This window comes from Rhagoletis zephyria, unplaced genomic scaffold (assembly GCF_001687245.7).
Source record: "Rhagoletis zephyria isolate East Lansing unplaced genomic scaffold, Rhagoletis_zephyria_1.1 Rzeph_scaffold_24629, whole genome shotgun sequence".
NCBI lineage: Eukaryota > Metazoa > Arthropoda > Insecta > Diptera > Tephritidae > Rhagoletis > Rhagoletis zephyria.
In genome coordinates this window covers 1-6,180 of record NW_016181687.1, presented here as the reverse complement: position 1 = coordinate 6,180, position 6,180 = coordinate 1, and the positions used below count along the sequence as shown (strand labels likewise).

At 34.2% G+C, this 6,180-nt stretch overlaps 1 pseudogene; it reads left to right on the top strand.

Moving 5' to 3' along the window:
• Positions 1-1,356: 1,356 nt before the first annotated feature.
• LOC108381978 (uncharacterized) lies at positions 1,357-4,420 on the top strand (annotated as a pseudogene).
• Positions 4,421-6,180: the final 1,760 nt, after the last annotated feature.

The window sequence follows — 6,180 nt, the reverse complement described above, 5'->3', positions numbered from 1 at the left end:
ATTATTGAGAGGCAGTCTGGCGTTTGCCAGCAATATAATTTTAAAATTCTTACTCCAGCTCACACACACATTCTCACTTTTAATCTCAAACAACAATTGTGAAAAATTAAATTTTTTTTATTTTCAATTTATGTATATGATTTTAAAATGTTTGCAAACGTCAGAAAAAAATCATGGCCGACGAATTGAGAGAATGATTTTACCTTCTAATATTTTTATCATGATATAGATATAAAAAATTAGTACAATAAGATAAGATAAGATAAGATTTTTTTCACAACTGTAACTTAAAATTAAGAAAAGAATAGGAGTTAAGAATAAAAAGTACGTAGTACAACATGTCAAACATAGCCTGACAAATAGCATTAGGCAAAATTTACAAATCTATATAGAGTCAAAAGAGAAAAATAAGAAAAAAAGTAGATAACTAAATAAAAATTAAAAAAGGAAAAACAACGGCAACTTAAAATTAAGAAAATAATAAGAGTTAGCATCATGTCCAACATAGCCTGACAAATAGCATTAGGCAAAAATTATAGGCGGCACATACGGTGCGTCTGACACGCGAGTCATTTGTGTACGTGTTGACTCGCCTTCAACTACACACAGTTGAATCATTCAGAGTCATTCCAGGAGTCATGTCGGTGTAACTAACACATATTTATTTTCACAAATGCATCCAAACCGACTCGCGAGTCAAACGCACTGTGTATGCCGCCTATTACAAATCTATATAAAATCAAAAGAGAGAAACAAAAATGAAAAAATGTAAATAAATAAATAAAAAATTAAAAAAGAAAGAGAACGAAATACAATTTTCTATTAGCCTATATCTAAAACATACACATTACATTTTAAGTACATAGATAGCGAAACTCAGCTGATATTAAGTTAATAAGTTAACGAAAATACGAGTGCAAAACACTCTTAAAGTTGCATTTATTTGCGATAGTTTAAAAATCCTAGGCATTGTTTTCGATAAAAAATAACTCAAGTATAAAAATCATTGTACATAAATACATAAAAAGAACTTAGCAACACGCCTAAATATTATTAAGTACCTTTCGTCCAAGCACTGTTTCGTACATGCGCCAACACTGATAAACCTCACAAGAGCACTCATCTTGTCAAAAATGGATTATGGTCTCCCTAAATATGGACACTACTCGAAAAGTAATCAAAAACTAGTTACACGATCCTACCACGCAGCAGCACGTAGAAGTATATGAGCTTTCCCTACATCACCTATCAAATGTATATTAATGGAAACTGGACTTCCATCGCTACAAGAGCGAACAATTCACAGCACACTTAGGCTAATCCCAAAAATACTGAATGGTATAAGTGCTGGGCACCTATTTCCATTCAGCTCAGTGTACACAGCCGAGGCTGAAGCAGTATTGCAGGCGGTCAAATTTACATTCGAAACCAACGACAAGCTCATCGTCTGTACGGATTGCCTTTCCACAATCAACATGTTGGTTAATGTGAAGAAGAAGAACGCGTTGGATTTGTCTATACGTTCGTTATGTGGATTCCTGGCCTGGATGTTGGCATCATGGGTAACGAGACTGCAGATCAATGAGCAAAACTCGCAACAATGGAACCTCTACTCTTAAGCCAGTCGGTATTAAACGGCTACATACTTCATCGAGTACGAATGCAAATAGCTAACAAAAAGGCGCAGGAATGACGTTACACTCACCACAACTATGTAAAATACAACGTAGAAAGAAAGAAGCCAACATTCCTTCAGAACGTCTCCTGTAACGACGTAAAAGCCATCACACGTCTACGAATTGGACACACAGCTACATCCTTAAAGGATTTAACCATGGCACAATAAACAGGTAGCAGCATGGGAGCAGATACAACAACTGCATATATTTTGTTGTTGCTTGAGGTCCATAAAGTGTCGAAAAGTGAAATGTCAAATTTGCTGAGTTGGACAATTTAAAAGAAAAGCAAAATGGCCAGCAAGTCAAGAAACGTGAGTTTCAAAAATTATTACATACATATATCGTTAGCTCAATATAGAAAGGCCCTAACTCATATTGTCGCTGAAATACAAAGAGCCGTAACTAAGTAAAAATCCAAAATTTCCTTTTTTGATTGTATATGATGCATTTCATCGAATTATAAGTCCCCACATCATTTTAAGCAATAACAAATTTTAGTCAGCTACTGAATTTTTGCGTTTCAGCGAATATATGAGTTAGGGCCTTTCTATATTAAGGTAACGATATGAAATTTATACAATTTTCAGGGAACATTAAAACGCTCTACATTGTCAACTAAATGCAGAATATATGTATATATGTGCATATGTATTATCATAACTAACTAATAATTTTTTGATTATTTATAGCTTTGGGCGTTGTGGAGCAGAAGCAGCAGACGTAGCTACAAATGCTATGAATGGGTGAATGGTGGCCTGCCATGGTGATACTTTTTCGGACGCATTCAGTCAACTAGAAACTTACGCTGGAGCACTCTTTGTGCCATGGATTTCTAACCTTAAAACGTCATCGGATCACCCCCATCTCCTGGCAAAACAACAGAATTCGGCATTTATAAAACGCGCCTGAGTGTGTGCCGCTTCCTAGCTGTTTGTGCGCCCAAAACGCGAACGGCTTCACGTACAGTTCTGGCCCTGGCTACCGATGTTCCACGCAGTAGCACGAGCTCATTGCGTGCTGCGATTGTCCTCGGCATATTGACCGAATTAAATCAATTTAATGGAAGCGCAGCTAATGACATTGTTAATATTTCTTGATGAAAACACTGTCATGAATGGTTTTTATAAGCGTAAAAAACTTACAAAGGAATGGCTACCTGAAGAGACAAAGTTTTACCGGTGCTTGCGAACTATAGGAACAAACTTCTCATTGATGTGCCAACTGTTTCCGAAACATACGCGGCGTGACTTCAAACTTACAATTTAAGAAAGAAGAACAGAGCAATTTGGCTTCGATTAACAAGCCACTGCTTTATCCGAAACTTTTTAATATCGAGATTTGAAAACGCAATTAGAGACTGAAGAACGCGAGAGGGAAGAAGATTTACAAGGTGAGGTGACAAAATTTAGTGTAACATTTTGCAATAATTGCGTTTAAGAAGTAATACAATTGTGTATTTACCTTCTAACATTATACATCTTCATACCCAAATTATAGTTTTAATTTGTTCAATTTGCAGGTGAAGCTCAGGGGCAGTACAGCAACACGTTCTCACAAAAACGGCGATGATGTGTACAGTCGCACCACACCCTCCAGAGAATTCTGTTAACGATGATCCCAAATCTATTCGTTTTAAAAAAGAAAAATTGCTACGCGAGCAATATGCATTACACAATAAAGTTGAAGTTCTGCCACCAGCAGAGGCTGTTCATTTGCTGCAGCTCACCACAATTTTATTGCCAACTATTTCAACGGAAATCAGGACTATAAAATTTGAGACAGCACATCCAACATACTATGTAGTCAAAACTGAGCACTTCGCCAACTATGAAAGCAAAGATGCAGATGAATGTTTAGAAGTAGAAAGTTGGTTAGACCAAATCGAAGAATTCATTACTTACATAACATCTACTAGTTCTAGCGCACTAGATAATAGTAATGGAATGATAACACCAAATAACGAAGACATTACAAACTATGAAGTGCCAACCAAACTTGTTGATTTGGATGATGGCATAGTTAATGCATTGAAAGAAGGGGACAATCTAACACTGATGGATGCCATGCCTGCCACACCAATGTCACTTTCGCAACGTGATTTAGACGAGTGTGATATCCAACAAATATTACATAATTGATTTGGCGGATGGGTCTTTAGTGCTAGTCTCCACGCTGGAACCTGGCAATCCAGACCAAGTCGTAAACGAAATTTATATGATGGATAAAACTACTGGCAAACTGTGTGACAAGCCCTGGATATACCAGGATCTATAGTGCAGGGCGTTTTGTTTGTGATGAATTATCATTTTTCACATTTGATTCTTAGGAGACGCGCATATAAAATTAAAAAATTTTTCAATTATTTAGTGGCGCTAAGGTCCAAATCCTTTAAGTAAGGTTATCAAATTAATTCTATTGAATGCAATATCGAGTTTGTATTCAAGTTAATAGAACGTTTAATATTAATGTTACTTTAACTAAATTTGTATAGTATATGTTCTAAATATGTTACATGTACATACCGCACGTTTAATAATATGGAGAATATTATTTCCAAATTTAAATTTTGTGGGAAAACGCAATAAAAGTTTGGCTCCTTATCAAGCTTTTATACAATTAATGAAACCTCAAAAAAACGTAAATTTTGAATTGCTTCTCTCTATTATTAAACATTAAATATGGTCCAAGAATCAATAAAAAGAAAATTAAATATGTAATCCTTAACCTTTGATTATAGTAAATTATGTATATTTTGTTTGCTTTCATAACCAACAGTAAGTAGCTTCGAGGCGCCTTTCCAAACGGCGTCTCGTACAAAGTTCTGAGATTCATCATTTATATAGATGAATCTGTGATTGTTTGCATCAATTACTTCCACAGTGTTTGTGACTCCAATAGCAGTTATTTGTTTCGGGAAAATAAGTAATATAGTATTCTCAAATTTGCAATTGAACGTTTTTTTCTTACTCTATTAGCACAATTTCAGGAATTGGTCTGTTTAATAGAGTCCGACCGATTAATCGGCATCGGCTAGTATCGGCCAAAAGAATCGGCATCGGCCGTTTTGGCAAGACACATCTAAAATGGCTATTTTTCTTTGTTTTAAAAAATTTTATTATTTGTTTTATAAAAATATAGCTTACTATATAAACAAAACCCTATAAATCAAAATTTAAACTTTGCAGAACATTTATAAAAATTCGACAAATTTTAACAAANGAGTATGCAGTTTTTTTTAAATTTTAGTGTAATAAAGGACTTATCGTTGATTTTTGCCAATTTTTTGTTCACGCATTTTCTTCCATACAAAGTGTGTTCGAAATTTTTGTTGGGGAAAATCAGCAACACCTTCCACAAAAAAGTTGCCAAAAATCAACGGTAAGTCCTAGCTACTTAAAATTTGCACTTCGTATAATAAAATTGAATGGGCTACAAAGCTGCATACTCAGAATGTTTCTAGAAAATCGAATTAAAAAGTTGTCGAATTTTGCTAATTTTTTGTACAAAGTTTGAAATTTTTACTTTCATGGCTTTTGTTACATTACACTTTCGTAAAAAAGAAATAAACATTAAATAAACGAAAAGGAAATAGCCAAAGAATGCTAAAATTGTCTCTTCCGTATTTATATTTTCGTCACTGTATGTATTTTTACGATTTTCTTTGAATTAGTCGCTGAATTCCTAAATCTTTCGGGTTCTTTTCACTGTATTACTTATTATTTACGTTACAACAATACTTTCATCATTATTTTAAAATCTACGTTTACTGTTTATTAACAAATTGTATTGAAAATACATTTATAGTCAGCAAAAGCTGCATATTTTTACTACTATGAGTACAACTAGGAAATGTAATTTCGAATGAACTATTTATTTTACATTAAATAAGAAAGACTATGGAACAAAGTATTGCAATAATATGTATAAGCGATATACAATTTTTTTTAAAACATATTTATGTATGTACACAAATAAGTGCATAGATTCTGGGGTGACTATTGTTTTTGTAATGTTATTTAATTATTTGTTTATGTAATTATTTTGTTATTAATAAAATTATTTGTTCTTTAATGAATTTATATTCATGTAGTTTTTTTTAAGGTATCCGCATCGGCATTGGCCGATTCTTTGCCCTCCGGCCGATTAATCGGTATCGGCCAAAAATTGGGAATCGGTCGGATTCTACTGTTTAGGCATATTGAGCACTGCAAAAATTTGCTTGTGAAACGTTCATCAACTGTGCACAAAGCCAGACTCATCACCTAAATATATAAGATTGTCATTGGCCGGAATTTCGTTGGCATGGGCCCATGCAAAATATTCAAATCAAGATGAATGATTTTCGTACAGTGCTAGGAGTAAAACCCGATTACGTTCCCGCATTCCGCTCCTCCACAATCTTAATTTGGTACGCTGAGTTACGGTCGAATCGAAAGAAGAGGAAAACATCTTTCGAAATCAGCTTTTTGCCTAGGAATGTGTGAAATCGAAACAAAACAAA